The following is a 20,005-nucleotide window of genomic DNA, read 5'->3' as shown; positions in this document are numbered from 1 at the left end:
AAAATGTGCTTGTGCTTTTGCTATAAAAGCAAAAAGAAACGTACGTGTCTGTGATTAGGCAACTTTAGTGTCTCTTTTTGTCTGTGTTCGGTCGCGTTAAATGAAAAGTCTTTGACGGAGAAAATTGAAGCAGAATAAAGAAAAATCTGAACGCCATTTTGGCAGATTGCCCATACAACTCAACCTGAGAATGTAATTCCTAGGTATGTCCAGTTGGTGGCAGTGTGTTGCTCAAATGACGCCCTGGTTTCTAAACATTCTCGCGATATTTTGATGTCATACACTGATTGGTCTGCGCATGGCTGCTGAAGTTAAACACTGCAGGAGTGCTGCAACAAGACGCCTGTCTAAGGTAAAGATACAAAATCTAATGACAAGAGTCTGCATTAATCTGCCTTCATGCGTTTATTACACAAGATGGTTTCAGATGAGTTTAGTTCCATTCAGATTTTTACATGTTTATTGATATTTTAATCGCAGTAGTATTTTGTTATTTGTTCATATTTGCCTGTTCAGCATAAAGCTCCGTGTTTTATTGCCTCCGCTGTCACTGTGAGAAAAAAACATTAATTCAGACATCTGCTTCATGTGATGGTAAAGTGATGCATGGTCTCCGTTTATCTGTTCTCTAAACAAATGAATAAACACATTTGACTTGTATGCTTGTCTTGTAAGTTTATGATTAGAAATGGACATGTGAACGAAAATGAAAATAATTAAAACATGAAATGACGGATAATAACTGACTGTGAAGGACTCTTTACAACGCTGTTTATCAAAAAAATGACGGAGATTGAAAAAGTCTATCGCAACCTCTGTGTGTGTGTGTGTGCGCGCGTGTGTGAATGATTACCTTAGTTCATTACAGATTCATAGTACTTGTGCGTTTGATTTCAACTGTAACATTTTCAGTATTTTAGCTAAGTAGTAGCCTAATGATCCTCATCACCTGATAAATGGCTTTTAAGAGTACTGCATTACTACAGTAAAAGTTTGATTTTGAGTGTGTTTGCGCCCCCCCCCCCCCAATTTTTTTTAGCACCAGCCGCCACTGTTTTACGCCTAACTTGAACTATGATTTACTTACTATTTTTACATTGATATTATTTGAGTAAATGTAGGCAAAAAAAATAAAATAATAATAAGGAGAACAAATGCTAATTTTAAAAAATCCCATATAGCCAACGGGTTTTAATCAGCAACAGAGAAACTGCGCCTTTTGCCGATGACAACACCTCAGAAACTCCTCGAATTTATGAATATTTAATACTCACAATATGATTTTATTTCCTTACTACAAAAGTATAACACATTATACAAATTTATTTAACATCATTGCACACTTTATATCGAGTTTCATACCATGTAAAGGAAAACATGATAATATAAAAAGTACAGTAATGCAGAAAAGCGCATTACAACCATGTTCAAGCTATTAAAGGAATAGTCTATCCATTTTCCATATTAAACTTTGTTATTACCTTAACTAAGAAGAGTTGATACATACCTCGTGGTGCGACACTTCAATAGCATTTAGCTTAGCCCCATTGATTCAATGGTACCAAACAGAGATAAAGTTAGAAGTGACCAAACACATCAACGTTTTTCCTATTTAAGATGAGTAGTTATACGAGCAAGTACAGTGGCACAAAATAAAACGTAGCGCTTTTCTGAGCGGATTTAAAAGGGTAACTATATTGTACGGCGGAATAGCACTTTTGGGAGTACTTCGACTCGGCGCATGAACCTTTCCCCACATGAACTCGCATTGTAGGCAACCATCTCTGCAGGAAACTGCTTTCCACAAATTGGACAGGAGTCCTTAGGGCAAAGTAGTAATAAATAGGTATATAACCTGAAAATACTATAGTGGCATAAAAGGCAAAGAATTATAGAAATTGACGTGTGATGTCAGTAAGTTAAAGGTCCCGTTCTTTCTGTTTTTTGAAGCTTTTGATTGTGTTTACAGTGCGCAATACAACAATGTTCATGTTTCACGTGTAAAAAACTTGGTATTTTGAGACAGGGGTAGCTGCAGCTTGGAGTAATGGGCGTGGCAAGAGGTAGGGGCATGGTAAGAGGTTTCTCATTGGTTAAAGGAGCTTCCTTCTGGCAACTGTGTTGGCCAATCAGCAGTAATCATTGTTATACGTCATTTCCTTTTGACAGAAAGAGGATGGCGGTGGTAATACATGTGCAATATAATTTGTTGGTTTCTTTGCTTGACATCTTTCAGCTTTGGTAATTATTTAATTGTTGTTGACAGACACATGTTACAGTGAGAAAACTTAATGACTGCATTTGCATCGAAGACATCAGAGTTGGCGATTTACTGTATATCGATGTCTGTTCTGTGCTCTCAGAGTTTTTAGACCTTGTGAATATCACAAGATACACAGCCATTTGCAAAGCCACAGACTTCATGCGGTTCAGTTCAGTTGTAATATGCATGCCAGTTATAACTTGTTAATTTCTTTGATCCAATTTACTTTTAAAAATATTCCTGTTTTCAAGTCAAGCTGTGATATCTTAATAGATTCTGAATTGCTGTTTCAAGAAAATTGAAGACCTCAGCAAATTGCAGGTAAAATGTCATTGCTTGTAGCGTGAATAAAATGCAAAAAGCTATTATGAAGACATGTGTATGTTTCTGTAATTAGGGCATCCAAGTCTGGACGTCTACCAGCTATATGAATTCAATACTGATTCCACCACTTTGTGCAGATCCCATGTTACATATCCCTGTAAGCAAATATATTTTTTCCAACAGTGTAATACCATATATTTCAGTCTATAAGCTGCGGGGTTTTTTCATAACTTGGCTGGTGCTGCGTCTTACAGTCAGGTGCGCCTTGTAAGTCATTTATGAGGCAAGAGACAACATTACCGTTTTCAGCAACGAGAGTCTGCTATATGCTGCTTCTGTAATTATGTAATTCAGTGGGTTCTGTAACGTGGAATGACAAGTATGCAAACTTCACGCTAGTTGGCTTGGTCAGTTAATTTAGCCTCTTCAACCTTCCAGGTAATTTCTGTATGCTATGGTTTATCGTTTAAATAACTGATAATGTTACTGTAACGTGCAGACATCTATTCAGCCTGCTGTTCTGTCTGCTATTGTTTAGTGGAATAACTTGCCTTTCCAGATTAAATGTCTGTTCTTCGGCTTGGAATTTGTGAAATAATTTTCTAAATATGCGCGACATATAGTCCACTGTGACTTAGATATGTTATTTTGTCTTAATGACACATTTTTTAATGATGCGGCTTATACTCCGGTGCAGTTTATAGTCCGGAAAGTACGGTATTGTAGTTATGATTTACTGTTTAGCATACATACTTTGGATTTCATTGACTCTTTCGATGTATTATTGCTATTGACATTTTATGTTGCATATATATTGTAAGCATTTTTTTTTAAAGTGGCCAAAAAGATTTTCACAGAGCAAAATAAACATTGTACACCATTATTTATTTGTGATAGGTTGATGCTACTACAAAAGGCTGCATTCTATTTCCATTGTGGATCATGTCACACTGGATGTTTTGTGTAAGTCATCAAGACATTTTTATCCATGATTTCTGTATTTTGTGTTTTTTAACATCCATTTTCAAATTTTGCTTCCAAAGCTGAAACAGGTGTTTTTTCTTGATTTACTTTGCGTGACTGGTCTAAGTAATGGAAGATACAGTCAAGTGTACAGGTCTTTTACAGCTCAGTAGTTTATGTTCTGAAAATCCGGTTGAACAGTTATTGTTCAAATGTTCTCAGCTGCTGTATGGTGGTTCAGTTCTAAACCATTCAGCATTTTCCTGTTTTTTTTTTGCTTTTTTATTTGTGGTGTTCTTGTGTTAATGATGTCTGATGTGAATTATATGAGGTCATTTTAATAACGTTGAAAGTACCAAAACGATTATAACCAATCAACAGTAGCCCTAAGTGGCAAACACAATCAAAATGGGGGACTGTTGTATAGTGTGTTCGTAAGTTTAGCAGCAGAGTTATAAAGATAGGGGTGAGATACCTTTTAAATAGGGGCGTGATTTGTTGATTTTGAATTTCAACACAATTTCTCAATTTCTAAAAATCACTTAATTGGAGGGTTGCTCAGACTGTTATTCCTGGCCATTGGACTGAGATCTCCTGATCTTCCAGTAAGTTTTTGAATCATAAATTATTCTTCTAACACACAATTCATTTAATTACTTTCTTGCTTACTTGCTTTTTTCCATTTCTTGATTTGCTTGCAAACCTTATCCAGGAGATTCCAATGCAGCATTTCTCCAATAATTGTGGAGTCTTTGTACTCATGGTGAGTTTTTATATGACAGTAACATTAGTTTAATTTAGAAACAAAATAATAAAAGGCCTAAACAAGTAGCCTTTGAATTTCAGTATGGCCTGTACATTTCTCTGGGGGTGGCTTTTGACTTTTCAGAGGCGTGCAAGAAGTTTAATGAAACAGTCCACCATCCAGGTTTTCTTAAAAAAGCTCACTTTGCCTGGCTGGACAGTATGTATAAGTATTACTTTATGAAATAACAAGTTAAGCTTATATATTAAATAAACTTTTTTGCATTAAAAATTCATTTATTTCTTATATCTTGTAGGTATCGTTGACTGGAAATCAGTCAATCCAGATGTGAGGGAAGAATATAGGGTGTGATGCCTGTGGATTCCTCTACAAAAACACCACTGGATATTGCGGCAGTGGAAAGAAGGGGGTCTTCACCGCTTTCTATTCAGATTCTGAGTTTGATGGCTTCTGTTCTATGGACTGCTACTATAGTATGAATCAGTGAAGGAATGAGTTTTGACTTAGAACACAAGCCTTTGATGACAAATTCAATTGACGTTTCAAAATATAAATCGTAAATATGATTTTTTTTTTATAAAATGGTGTTTGTTTTGCTTAATTTATTAATGTCACTTAAAAGAAGTTTATTTAACCGTTTTTACTTCATATTATAATTATATGGTCAGTGTGTCATGGTTCTGCCCTCCTGTCCTTTATTTAATCTAGTCTTGTGGCAGAATCATGACAGACCCATGTTTTGTGTGGGTTCACGTGGTCTTAGTATTGGTTTACTAGACCACGTGTTCCCTGTGTCTTGTCTCTTTTACCCCACTCCCTTGTTGTTCTCATCTTCTTTGTTTAACTCCTGCCACCTGTTGCCCTCATTAGTTGTCCTCTATTTAAGATCCTTGTGTTTGTTGTCCTGTGCTTGTGCATTGTATCCATACCTGTGAGTACTGTCAAGTCTAGTTATCTCAAGTCAAGTTTATTGTGTGTGTAGTGTTTTATCAAGTTATTGTTAAGTGTCATCCAGTTTAGTGTTGTAGTGTTGATTTGTATCCTGTCCTGTTGAGTGTTCACTAGTGATGGGCAGTCCGGCTCTTTCCATTGATTCGGCTCTTTCGGCTCAAGCTCCGGCTCTACATTTTAGTGATGGCAGTCCGGCTCTTTTCATAGATTCGGCTCTTCTGGCTCAGCTCCCTTAGAAGAACCGGCTCCCCTGCCTGCGTCTGAAGATTCGGCTCTGCTCGTTCGCTACAAAGAATCAGCTCTTAGAGCCGCTCGTTCGCGAACGACCCATCACTAGTGTTCACTCTTCTGTTTAAGTTATCCTGTTTATGTTGTTTTGCCCCCTCGTGGGTTTTGTTTTCTGTTTTGTATAATAAAAGTCTTTAGTTAGTACCTTCTGTCTGCTTTTGGGTTCATCCTTCATCACCATCGTAACACAGTGTTTGATCACACACGTAAATGTATGCCTTTATACAGCAAAAACATTTGCTGTACCATTATTTTAAAAATAGCATTACTTTTAGTTTGTATGTACTTGAAATGAAAGTACAAAATGAGTATGACTTTAATAGTGTCAGGAGACATTTTAATCTTTAATATATATATATATATATATATAAAAAATTTTTTATTATTTAGTTCAAGTACCAACATTTTAAGTACAATGCAAAAAAAAATGATGAATACAAAGCATGGTAAAGACAGCTCAAAATGTGTAAATCAGAGAATAACAAGTATAGAATGAACAATACAAATAAATACAAAAATAAAATCTCATGTTTGAAAGGGTCCTCTGGCACTCGTGACCCACCGGGCCTGCTGTGCTGTATGGTGTAGCTTAAGGGCAACATGGAGTTTGAAGATGTAAAGAAAAACAGGAAAATTTTGGAGAGAGTTATAGGCCTATTCTGGAATAAATACACCATTTTGCAAGGAACTATACCGATAACACGGCTTTTCAACCCCAGATGGACTCACACTTCTGGACAAGATGGTGAAAGTGTCCTGTGCACTCTGTAACCTTTGCCCTCCTGGTGTATCACCAGGCTCATTGAAACAAAAATAAAAATAATCAACAACACCAAAACAAATTTTCTTTGTATAGTGTAAGATGTCTATTTTTAACCTGTATATTTCTAGATTAATAAGGTGTGTTTTTTACATTTTTAACATGCTTGTCAGTTGTATTCGCCTTGTTATTTATTACTTCTCCCTCAGACTGGGGCTCCATGCAAGATCTCACCTCGTGGAGTCTCAATGATCCTAAGAAAGGTGAGAAATCAGCCCAGAACTACACAGGAGGAGCTGGTTAATGACCTGAAAAGAGCTGGGACCACCGTTTCCAAGGTTACTGTTGGTAATACACTAAGATGTCATGATTTGAAATCATGCATGGCAAGGAAGGTTCCCCTGCTTAACACTCTGGGGTTGACTGCGGCGCGGGCGCCGCAAACTTTTTATTTTTCAATCACTCCGCAAAGAGACTCTGCTGATTTTGGACATACAGATATGATTTATAAATCATTGTAACGTGGGGTGCTTAAAGAAAGTGAAGGAGATTAGAATCCATGTGCAAAAAGAGGTTTAATAGTTTTTACACTCCCCTGTAAATAAAAGTTATCTCCAGACGCTAATGTTTTTTTTGTGCTTCTGTCAGACGCGATCGATGGCCAAACGCACACACAAACACACAATGCCTCATATTTGACACACTTTGTATTAATATGCATCTAAACACATCTAAAACCCTGTTTATTCGCGTATATCTCTGCACAGTAAGTTTATTTAACGCAGGTTCACGCATGGGAAGGCATTTCTTTTGTGTTGCTTTCACAAACAAACACGTAACAATAATGGCGTTGTCTTACTGCCTAAAGGCTCATTACGGAGCTCATTATGTAAGTGTTTGTTCTTCAGCTGTCAATCACAGATTATTCAAGAGCTTCCAGCCTCCTTGCATATGGCCTTCCTAACCAAAAAGTGACTTAGAAATTGTAAATCAATATATTGTTTTATGTGAAGGAGTAAGCAGAATGATTTTCTCCAGACGCTAATGTTTTCTTTGTGCTTCCGTCAGACGCGATCGACGGCCAAACGCACACACAAACACACAATGCCTCATATTTGACGCACTTTGTATTAAGATGCATCTAAACACATCTAAAACCCTGTTTATTCGCGTATATCTCTGCACAGTAAGTTTAGACTACTAGATCCTGTTTTGAAAAGTCTTGGGAAAACATATTTAGTATGGGTTTTGTGGACTTATATCAGTCACTTAAAAATTTTGCTTTTACAAAAACCATGCATAAACATTTTTCTTTTAAAAATACAAACATGTACATACATGTTAATCATATAATATAGTAGCCCAGTTTGTTCTGAATGCAGTGTTATAAGACTTTTGTCATTATTATGTTTTTAAGCAACTGAAAAAAGCATAGATGTCAGTGCATGTCAAAACAACTTCTGGGCCCTAAAAACCCCTTAGACCCCAGAGGGTTAAACCAGCACATGTCTAGGCCCGTCTTAAGTTTGCCAATGACCATTTGGATGATCCAGAGGAGTCATGGGAGAAAGTCATGTGGTCAGATGAGACCAAAATAGAACTTTTTGGTCATAATTAAACTAAACATCTTTGGAGGAAAATGGAAGAAAAATGATGAGTACCATTCCAAGAACACCATCCCTACTGTGTAGCATGGGGGTGGTAGCATCATGCTTTGGGGGTGTTTTTCTACACATGGGACAGGGCGACTGCACTGTATTAAGGAGAGGATGACCGGGGCCATGTGTTGTGAGATTTTGGGGAACAACCTCCTTCCCTCAGTTAAAGCATTGAAGATGGGTTGAGGCTGGGTCTTCCAACATGAAAATGACCCAAAGCACACAGGCAGGATATCCAAGGAGTTGCTCTGTAAGAAGCATATCAAGGTTCTGCCGTGGCCTAGCCAATCTCCAGACCTAAACCCAATAAAGAATCTTTGGAGGGAGCTCAAACTTCGTGTTTCTCAGCGACAGGCCAGAAACCTGACTGATCTATATAAGATCTGTGTGGAGGAGTGGGCCAAAATCTCTCCTGCAGTGTGTGCAAACCTGGTGAAAAACTACAGGAAACGTTTGACCTCCAGTAATTGCAAACATAGCCTACTGTACCAAATATCAACATTGATTTTCTCAGGTGTTCAAATACTTATTTGCAGCTGTATCATACAAATAAAGAGTAAAAAAAACATTGTGATTTCTGGATTTTTTTTAAGATTATGTCTCTCACAGTGGACATGCACCAACGATGACAATTTCAGACCCCTCCATAATTTCTAAGTGGAGAACTTGCAAAACAGCAGGGTTTTCAAATACTTATTTTCCTCACTGTATGTGAAGCTCTAGCTCAAAATACCATAGGCTATAGATAATTTATAATAGCATGTTAAAATTGCGACCTTTTAAGTGTAAGCAAAAATTGTGTTTATGTGACATTAATTAGACACACAGGAAACTGATTATGGCTGATATAGTAAAAAAAAATATTTATTTACATGTCAAACTTCTTAGAAACAGAAGATCAAGACCAGTAAACTGTTGCTGCTTATTAATTTATTTAGCAGGATATGGAATTGTGTGTAATAGGATATATTTTTAAGATATAAATAGTTGTTACAATTTGGCAGGATGCTAAACAAGGCACTCAAATCTGATTTGCACACTCCAAACCAAATAAAAGGCCATAGGAGGAACCTCCCCACCAAAATACTGTTAAATACAAATCAAAGAAGCAAAATAACTAATACTGTGAATGTGGTGTGTGTGTGTGTGCGCGCGCGTGTTTGTGTGTGTGTGTGTGTGTGTGTGTGTGTGTGTGGTCAACACTACAGGGAATCTGAACTAATACAGTGGTTTATTTTTTCTGGATTTTTCTGCATTCATAAACTCTTGTCAACCCCAAACAAGACCTGTGAAAGTCCCCTCTTTTGCACAGATCACTACATTCTCTGGATCTTCAGCTGGTTCACCACAGTAGCACCCTGAATGGGGCTGTTGCTCTGAGGTTGGGGAAACCACTGGATGTGGTACTGTGTAATATTTCCCAAGATGTTCTGGCAAAATCGTAGTTTTAATAAATTGTGCTACTCTTTTTTTATGTCACACTAAAGAACACTTCATCAAACTGTATACGCTGAATAAACATTTCAGTGAGACTCCACACTACAAATTCAACATATCCATGGCAGTGTTGTGTTGATGATCAGGCCTGTTGTCTGTGGTGATGGTGCAGTGGATAAGACACATGCCTTTGGTGTGAGAGACCCGGATTCAAATCCACTGTGAGACACCATTGTGTCCCTGAGCATAACCTGAACAAATTAAGATGTTGGTCAGACTATAATAAAAAGAAGAGGAACAATAAACAACAATGTCAATTAAATCAATTGTAATCAAAAGTCTACTGTAAAAATATATATTATACAAGCCATAACGCATAAGAAGCGTTAAATGAATTAAGCTCATGTTGAACAGATATGCCTTTAGACCCCTCTTATGTTGCGTTTTTCATGGTTTTCAAAAAAGTTTGATGCCTTCCAGAAAATGTTCTTCTTTAAATATATAAACATACAATATACCACATGAAAGAACAGACCGTCTGCTTTCAAAAAAAAAAAAAAAAACGTTTCATCCTACCTTCAGTAGTTCTTTTGTAATCAGCTCTTAAATATGGGTAGGTTTCTGCAAAAACACCACATTTTGAGCAAAAAACAGAGATAATTAAATTTTTGTGACAGACTTTTCATAGAGATCCCATTCAGAGCAATCTTTAAAACAGACACGGACATGCAGCCGCTTGCCATAGGGCAATACTTCCGGGTTTAAAAAGTTGCGGAAGGGCACCACCTGGTGGATAATAGCGGTATTGCAGAAAGCCGGAAATACTCGTCATTGGCAGGGAAGCGTTTTCTCTTGATTGATGAGATATCTTGTCAATGGCGGCGAAAGAGTTAACTGCTATTTGAATTTCAACAATTTGAATTTGTCGCTCAAAGTTAGTCTAGCCTTGAGGGGTTAGGCTAACTGCTAACAGCTATTTACAAAGTTGACTGAAAAGAACACTTACCTGTCCTTTCACGAGAAAATCTTCTTGTTGTACACATTAGTGAGTATGATGTATCCTTATTGCCGTCTCTTATCTTTTCGTTTTTTTTTCCTTTCTCTCTCTGATGTCTTTCTTTTCTTGTATATGTGTATATGTGGACCTCTGAAGTTGTATGAGTTTTTAAGTCATATGTGAATATTGTATAGGCTTTAGCTAATCTTATTAAATGATGTATAATTGTAGATGTAAATTTTATCATGTAACGTTTTGAGACCAGTGTGATTTTAGTTCTTGGGACTACGGATGGAAATTAGCGTTTAGCTACAATCCGGCATGTTTACATGTATGATTGTCATGCTTGTTCCTTCCTGTTTAATTGTATCTTGTTTTCTGTCCTGTATCTGCCTGTTTTTTATTTATTAATTTATTTGATTGGGACAGAGCATGTTAATGAACATGCTCTGTCCCAATCAAATAAATTAATAAATAAAAAACAGGCAGATACAGGACAGAAAACAAGATACAATTAAACAGGAAGGCTAAACAATAATCAGCCGTGATATTATCAAAAGGAAGTGGCTTTATACTAAACAAACAGGAAGTGAGAAGTGAAGCATGGCATGATGATATTTAAAAATAAAAGCCGGAACAGAACAGGGTGTCAAAATAAAAGTCCTTATAACAAAAACAAAGAGACAAAATAACCAGACAAAAACCCTTACAGCCAACCAGAGGACCATTGAGCAAACAATATTGTCAAAGCTTCCGTCCGGCTCAGAAAGGGCATTTATTGCAATGGATTTACGTAAATATTCAGTTGTTGAGAACCAGGGCTTTTGCACTATGTTGCATACTTTGGAGTCTGAGATATTTTAGGGAAACAGCGAACCCCAAACTCTACAACGAGACCAAAAACTAAGTCATGGAATCACTGAAGAAATCGGGTAGGATAGCCTGTGACGTGATGCCTGGACATCCATTGCCACCGAATCTTATGTCACGTGGTCCTGAACCGTGGGAGGATGACGGGATGATTCGATTCTTTACCGAAAACCGTTACACCCCTAGTGACAATCAACAACAAAGCTTCATCTTGCAATGCATGCTGTGACATGACGAAATTGTGCAAATTTCTTACCATTTACTGTCACCATTGTTGAGAATTGTATCCAAAGTGTTGATGTATCTCTGAAGCAAAAAAAAAACACACCTAAGCATTAGAGTAGTCTGGTGCAAAACAGTGTCATTTGCATAAAGCATCACTTTTTGTGCTTTATCTCTTTATTGTTCATTTATCATTTCATGTTTAAATGATAGGCAGCATGACATATAAACAATCAATTTTAAGCCCGGTATACACTGTGCGATTTTAAATAGTCTTTTAGGATTGTTGCTTGCCACACTGTGCGATCAAGATCGTAGTTAAATCCATGTCACATTGTATGATCTCAGTTTCCATCAATGTCAGACTGTACAAGTTTAATGACTTTTAAAAATCGGACGCAAGCAAACAAACGTGTCCGCAGTTTTACGTCATCGATCGACGACGGCTGGGAAAACACACGCTGAAGCAGAGGCGAGCAAACCGAAACAACATCTACTGTTCATTTTAATCATGAGTTGTCTAGAGCATAAAAAAAAGAAAAAACTAAGGAGACGAGTACCTGGAATTTGAATTTCCAGCATGATTTCTCTCCAGGCTGCTTCATTTTTATTCTATCATGGTAAAGTGGCGATGACACGTTGTACAAACAGTCTTTATGTTTCCATAACTCCATAAGTTTCTCCTACTGCTGTACAGTCCACCTGGCTATTTTTGACATTTGTCTCCGTTGTTGTTGTCGCCGCACTAATTGCGTCATCAGGTTCTGTGCTTCTATTGGTTATTGAGCTGCCGGTTGTCGTAGGGAGATGTCACACAGCAGAATTGTCTCTCAAAATTTCTGACACTGCCAGAATTTTGTCAGAGGATAATTTTGATCGCAATGGTCATTAATCGGCTGTCTGCGAACATGTGAAACTAGCGAACAAAGAGGGCAGATTTTTGCCTGGGATTTCAGAAATCTTTTAGGATTTCAAAATTTGTCCCAGACAGCTAAATTGTTGCTGAAATCTCACAGTGTGCACCGATCACACTTAAGATCAAGTGGTAGTTTTTCCTCCTTCATCAAGCAATGAACACCGTTGCAAGAGGAGAGTTTGTTCAGTGAAGGTCAAGGGACAAATTCCTAAGGAAATATTCATCCATGTTTATCCATATTTAGAAAATAACTCTGGAAGCAAGTTGTTATTTTAGGTTTCAAACAGAGATGGTGATAGAGAGGCAAAAGTGAAAGATTGCAGTTTTTAACTTTTTTTAGGCCCATTTTGCCTTTATTTGATAGGCATTAATTAGAGAGATGACAGGAAAGTATAGTGTGGAGAGAGGGGTATGGGATTGGCAAAGGATCTTGAGCCGGGATTCGCAGGAAGTGCGTCTGCACCATATGTGTCGGCGCACTGTCCACTACACCATTAGCTCCGACTTTACTGTTGGCTTTTAATCAGCTTTTAATCACAGAAGTGTGAGAAAAGTAGGAACTTGATGGCAAATGCCTGCATGATGACCTTGTGTAATGGCCGTTTTGCTGTCCCCTCAGGGGTTATTACGCTCACAATGCAATGCGTTATTAAAAATACAGGTAAAACGCATAAAATTTCTTTATATTGTTTACGGTACTTTGACCCCTTTTTACAGACATTTTACCAGTAGTTTATTGTAAATTATAAAACGGGCAGTTCTGGTTCTTCATTCTAATTGGTTGAAACGCGTTCTAAGCCGTGATAAAATACACTGGTAACCTCACGGTTCAGACCACATTACATAAGTATCACTGCGCCACTGTTGCTGCGTACTGATTTATGAAAATAAACACCACAGTCTATAATCATATTTTAAATTTGTCTACAATTGCACAATTAATGGCGATATCCAGATAAATGTCAATAAATATTGTTGAGTCATCTCGTCGATAAAGAGAAAACGTTGTCTGAGGAGTTTCTAACTCAAGTTCATACGTCCGCTATTATCCACTGGGTGGCGATCTTACCCAACTTAAACACTGACGCATTCACTCAACACTGAAAACACAGCGTGTAAGTTCTGATGGCTCAATCTGATCTCTTACTAAAGTTCTTCACAAATATGGAATTATCTCCGCTTTTAGCTAAAAAATTTGAGAGGTGATAAGAAAACAATGAAGGTAGGATGAATGAAAGTTTTTTTTTGTTTGTTTTTGTTTGAAAGCGGATGGTCTGTTCTTTCATTTGATATTTTATGGTTATTTAAGAAGATAATTTTTCTGCAAGGCATTAAACTAAAACTGGGTGGCAACTAAAAAAAAAAAAACCGCTGACGGGGAAAGAGTTCAGCATGCTTCCAAACATATTTAATCATCACTTCAACAGTTGCACAATATAAATGTTAATGTATAAATTAGATAAATGGTGATTTATAAAATAAACACCACAGTCTTAAATCATATTTTCATTGTGTCTTTGCTGCATCTCTGTTGGTTGGAACTGCGCTCTGTTTCAGTCACGCTTGATTCTGAGTAACTACTTTGTTTGGCGGAAGAGGAATATTTGTACTTATATAATTACAACTTATTTGTGTTTTATTTTATAAAATCCCGCTAACGTTATGCATATGAAGTAACCGTTTTATAAACGCAATAAACCCCTTGAAGCGTTGGGTTACCAGTGCATTTTATAACAGCTAAGGGGGTTTTAGGCACTCTGCTTCGCGTCGTGCCTAACAACGCCCCTTAGCTGTTATAAAATGCACTGGTAACCCACTGCTTCTCGGGGTTTATTGGTTTATTTTACTACAATTAGGTAATTGTTTTTTATATGTTTTTAACTGTTAAATTTAAAGTCTTACTCTGTAAAACAAATGTCAGTTTATCAATGTAAATTGTACGGTTAAGTCACGTTTTGTACAGTACGGTTTTATTCTGTACCATTTATACACTATTTATTACACGGCTCTCTGGAATGCTTGATTCTGATTGGTCAGTTGAGACATTTGCAGGTTCGTTCTTTTCAAATAAAATACCCGCTCCAAAGTAATAACGCATAGCCGGTACTACTAGTAAAATCGCTCCGCGCCAATAAAGATCAATAAAGATTACTGTTTGGCGCCATCTTGTGACAAACACTGGACAACCACGACAAGACACAGAGAGCTTACTGAGACTGAACTTGACAAAATAGAGCATGACAGCTACGAAGCCAACACACAAAAAAATACAGAATGGGCATGAAAACTTCTCAAAGACTGGCTAAAACAGAAAAAAATGAAGACAGACAAGTATGAAGCAGAGGATCTTAATAAGGTATTACGATCATTTTATGCATCTGTGCAAAGTTTCACGGAAGGATAAAAATGTCAATTTAAAACAAATATGCCAATAAAATGTTTCAAATTCATATTCATGTCCGTTTTTTTTCTTATGTGACAAATAGCCGTGTATTAAGCGGGATAATGTAATAAGCGGGACGCTTCGCGTCGGGTCCTGATCACACTGTCGGGGCTTATTTCCCGATAACTACCGGCTGCCTCTTAACTGTTAAATATTTAGGACATTCTTTGACGACTAGCTTATTATATAATTATGCTGTATATAATATTGTTAAATAATATAGATTTTTACAAAAATTACATAATTACTTATTAATCTTTACAATCTCTTTATAGTATGTTTTTGGATATCTTTAAGGCTAACCTCTGTGTGATCCGCATTATCAGCCAGATTTACGGTCCTCCTCCCAAGCCCTGCTTGCAAAAGCACTGCCTCATCCTTCAGGGTTGTGTCACAATTTTCATGTTGCAGGCAGAACTGCAGTTCTATAAACTTTACCACAGATACACTGATTACTTTTTTTGCGCTTCTTGCCTCCAGAATATAATGCAGGGACACATCTTGAATGATTATTTACAAGAAAATAGTTAGCACAATGCAACTATGGTTGGGTACCATTCACATTTAATCGTAACAATACTACTAAAATTTACTACGGGTACGCAATGGTACTTTACTCTCAATGTAATAAACAAAAAAATTTGACTAATAAATAAGTCCAAAGATCCCAATTTTAACATTTTGCTATTTATTTAGAAATCTTGATGTGTTTTGATATAAACTGGCCTTATGCGACCATGGACGAGATGTATTAATAATCAGCGCGTTGCCTGTTCTGTAAGTAATTGAGTATAAAACCAACACGAAGTAGCGCTTAGTAGGTTTCCTTGAACAACGCCCATTCCTTAGAAAATTAACCATAGTTTTACTATTGTTTTTGTTGGAAAACCATATAACCACACATTTACCATAGTCTCACTACAGAAAACATAGTTTAACAAAGATATTTTCAGTGAAACTATAATAAAGTAATGACAATTTTCCAATACCAAAATAACCGTACTTCTATGTTAAAACTCTGTTTTATTTTCATAATGTTGAAGAGCAATATAGCTAAGTTTTTCTATATTCAGAAGTGTATGCTTTGAGGATATTCTGTATTGATCTGGTTTTATTTATTACATTGGTTTCATTTGGTACATGTATGCTCAGTAGTGATACTTTTTCACTTTTTACAGAGTACTGAGGCTTTGGAGATTCACACACGTGAAAATGGGAATTCGTGAAACATGTCCAGATGAGCAGGTTGTGCTGGAAAATTTTTGAGACTTTATAAATGCCTTCAATTTGTAGAATGTTTTAGGTGTTTTGTCACAGGTGACGTTTTGAACGAACGACGGGCGGAACCCGGCTTCCACATTTTGTATGAACGACGGGCGGAACCCGGCTTCCACATTTCATTTCCGGGGTTTCCCCGAAGTCAAATTAAGCCTGATTGCGCGCAGGTGGGGATAATTTGCACAGCGATCGCTGCAATGTTCCCTCTAATTTTTTTCAGCACTGAGCAAATAATTTTTTTTCTGAGCACACATTTCAGTACTGTGAGGAATTCGCAACCACACGACCTGCCGAAAATGAACACGAGCCTGCGTTAACCATAGGAGATTCAAAGAGATGACAGTGTAGCGTGTAACGGGGTTTAGTGTATACACACGTATAATGTTCAATGTGGGCCTGTGTATAAATCCCAATACATGTAATTAACACTCTCTTTGAATTTACCAGGTACCTGGGTTTAGCAGATTAAACCGTTCACCTCAAGCTGAAAATCAGTTCTCATATACTACAGTGCAAATAAATAAATAAATAAAATACTTGTAAAAGTGTAACACTGTTTCATTTTGTTTGTAATCCAAATTCATGATTCACTTAAATGACTCTGTTGGGTTGAATTCATGAATCAATTGATTCGGTTCAAAGGACCGTTTGTTCCTTTATATAGTTCAAATAGTTCAGTTCAAAGTCAGTGTCCTTTAAAGAAAATCCAAGAAAATACGGAAAATGAAGTTTCAGCGAATTCACGTCCTAGTAGTTGTCCGAAACAAAAAGGAAAAATATCCTCCTACCAGTTCTGATGAATTCAAAGCACAGCTCTGGTTGGCTCGCCTTTTTGTATACACCTTCACTTAATTGTCTCGCGTGTCCAAGATGGAGCAGGAGAACTTTACAGATGTTCGAAATTCTCACAAAAAAACCCAGCCTTGTAAAAACACAAGGCAGAACAGTAATTAATCTTCAGTTCAACAGATTTATCAATAAGCATCATGTAAACATTTCAAATAACAACCTAACTCAGGGTTTCAACACTTATTGAACATATTGACACTTAAAATGTTATTTTTTAATCACATTTACGTTACTTGACTGTTAACTTTCAAATGTAAATAGCTTCAGCTCGTTCGTTATATACCAACGGCCAATGTAAACAAACTAATAAAACTCATAGTTTGCTGCCAAATTTGCAACACTTATGCCACAATGTCAAGTTAATATTTAGAATATAACTCACCAAAGCATACATTTTAACTTCTTATTTAAAAGAAGAAGTTCATTCGCAGTGTTTTGATGCTCTGTGATTCTGCATCTGCCTCCGTTCTAATTCTCTATTTTGCTCTCTCCTCACTCTAGCGACAGCTTTTCCAAGTTATCGCATCACTTCAGGAATCCAATAATTTGTTTTAAATCACTGTTTTGAATCTGAACTTTTTCCTCTTAATAAATATTTTAGTTTCTTGAGATCGACCCGTGCAGCTGCTCATCTGGCTCGCTCTCACTCTGTGCTCGTGCGTGCTGGCAGCGTCACTGTGTGAACTGAATGCGCTGCTACCATTGGCTCATAAAAGTGTCTGTCACCGTAGCAAGATCAGCGATTGGTTGAAAGTTTCTTCTCCTTCTAGAACACTCGCCTTCTCTCTCTCTTAATTCTTTTACAACAGCAAATGCATCAATGTTTATGTGCGGTCTGAAAAATGTGCGCGGTCTGACAAATCTATTGCGCGGCCACGCACGCGCGCAGCTTAGAGGGAACATTGGATCGCTGGTAGGCTGACGAGGGGAAGAGCCAGCATATAAAAAGACCTTTGTAGACATCAAACGGGGTGCTGGTGGTATACTTTGTGTACGCTGTGTTGCTGCTTTGCAGACGGACCACGCTGGTTGGATCGCTCTCCTGGGGAAGAGAGAAAGAGACAATCAGCTGACGAAGGAATATTGTGGAGTTTCAGTGAGAAAGAGTGGACACAGAGCCATCAAGAACGCAGTGAACCGAGGTTATTGGAAACAAAGCGTGAGTAACCGTGGTGGTACTTATCTGTACATAACTTGTACGAAGAGTTGTCCTGGTGTGTGCTTTTTTTTGCGTTTCTTGAGGTCCCTGGCCCCACTGGAGAGGAAAGCGTGGGTGAGCCGCGGGTTGACCGGAAGCACGGACGACGCACCGTTTACCAGTAAGTCAGTGGCCCTGTGGGAAAAAGGAAGTGCAGGTGAGCCAGGGGAGTGATAACCAACACGCCGGGCCTGTGAACATCACATATCTCTCCCTCAATTGTGATCCAGTTGTTACCCAACCATCCTCTCGAGGTCGTCGTAGTCAGGTGGCAAGGACGATCTAAAATTCACGTGAAATTGTATAAGAGTGCTGTGGGTGAGTTTCACTGATTGATGGTGTTTACGCTTTACTTGCTGTGTATATGCTGTGCTTGTAGCGTTCAAACTGCCGAGCCTCCGACGAGTCACGAGAGGACGACATCCGTTGTGGCCTGAGTCCTACAGAGAGAGAGAAAACCAAGCCCTGTGCCCGGGGTGTGACAACGAGAGCTTCGTTTGTACACAGAACAGACAGTGGTAGAACACAGTGAGTAGTATCAAGTGTGTACCGTGCGGATTGTGGGTCGTAACGGTGTGTGTACTGACCTCGTCAACAGAAGCTTGTGGTGAACGGAGCCTCGACGAAAGTTCGCCCCAGCTCGTGACCCCGGTCGTGGAAGAAGGAGGGGGAGTTTGGGAAGCGTTCGGCTCCGGTCATCGGACTCACTAGTCCCTACGACGCCCGGACAGCCATACTGGAAGGGCGAAGGAATACGGTACACTGACACTGTAGCAAATTCCACTGTATGTAGCAACTATCTACCTGAAACCAGTGAAGCTTTGTGTGGGAACGAGGATCCCCCGGCACTGTGAGTAACGCCACCTGTGAAATAAACTTGTTCTGTGCTTATAGCAACTACCTACCTGAAACCAGTGAAGCTTTGTGTGGGAACGAGGATCCCCCGGCACTGTGAGTAACGTAACCTGTGAAATAAACCTGTTCTGTGCTTATAGTAACTACCTACCTGAAACCAGTGAAGCTTTGTGTGGGAACGAGGATCCCCTGGCACTGTGAGTAACGCAACCTGTGAAATAAACCTGTTCTGTGCTTATAGCAACTACCTACCTGAAACCAGTGAAGCTTTGTGTGGGAACGAGGATCCCCCGGCACTGTGAGTAACGCAACCTGTGAAATAAACCTGTTCTGTGCTTATAGCAACTACCTACCTGAAACCAGTGAAGCTTTGTGTGGGAACGAGGATCCCCCGGCACTGTGAGTAATGCAACCTGTGAAATAAACCTGTTCTGTGCTTATAGTAACTACCTACCTGAAACCAGTGAAGCTTTGTGTGGGAACGAGGATCCCCCGGCACTGTGAGTAACGCAACCTGTGAAATAAACCTGTTCTGTGCTTATAGCAACTACCTACCTGAAACCAGTGAAGCTTTGTGTGGGAACGAGGATCCCCCGGCACTGTGAGTAACGCAACCTGTGAAATAAACCTGTTCTGTGCTTATAGCAACTACCTACCTGAAACCAGTGAAGCTTTGTGTGGGAACGAGGATCCCCCGGCACTGTGAGTAATGCAACCTGTGAAATAAACCTGTGCTGTGCTTATAGCAACTACCTACCTGAACTAGTGGAGCTCTGTGTGGGAACGAGGATCCCCCGGCATTGTGAGTAACGCCACCTGTGAACTAAACCTGTACTGTGCTTACAGCAACTACCTACCTGAACCAGTGAAGCTCTGTGTGGGAACGAGGATCCCCCGGCACTGTGAGTAACACAACCTGTGGGATAAACCGGTGCTGTGATTATAGCAACTACCTACCTGCATCAGC

The 20,005-nt window shown here is 38.5% G+C and overlaps 1 long non-coding RNA gene across 1 annotated transcript; it reads right to left on the bottom strand.

The window, feature by feature from the left end:
• Positions 1-16,963: 16,963 nt before the first annotated feature.
• LOC135767248 (uncharacterized) lies at positions 16,964-17,841 on the bottom strand. The gene is made up of 2 exons (XR_010541971.2): positions 17,368-17,841; positions 16,964-17,058 (listed from the first exon to the last, which is right to left on the bottom strand). It is a non-coding gene; the product is annotated as an uncharacterized lncRNA (long non-coding RNA).
• Positions 17,842-20,005: the final 2,164 nt, after the last annotated feature.

The sequence above is a fragment of the Paramisgurnus dabryanus genome, chromosome 6 (assembly GCF_030506205.2).
Source record: "Paramisgurnus dabryanus chromosome 6, PD_genome_1.1, whole genome shotgun sequence".
In the NCBI taxonomy this organism is placed as follows: Eukaryota; Metazoa; Chordata; class Actinopteri; order Cypriniformes; family Cobitidae; genus Paramisgurnus; species Paramisgurnus dabryanus.
Note: the sequence above shows the minus strand (reverse complement) of the source record. Positions and strands in the feature narration are given on the sequence as shown.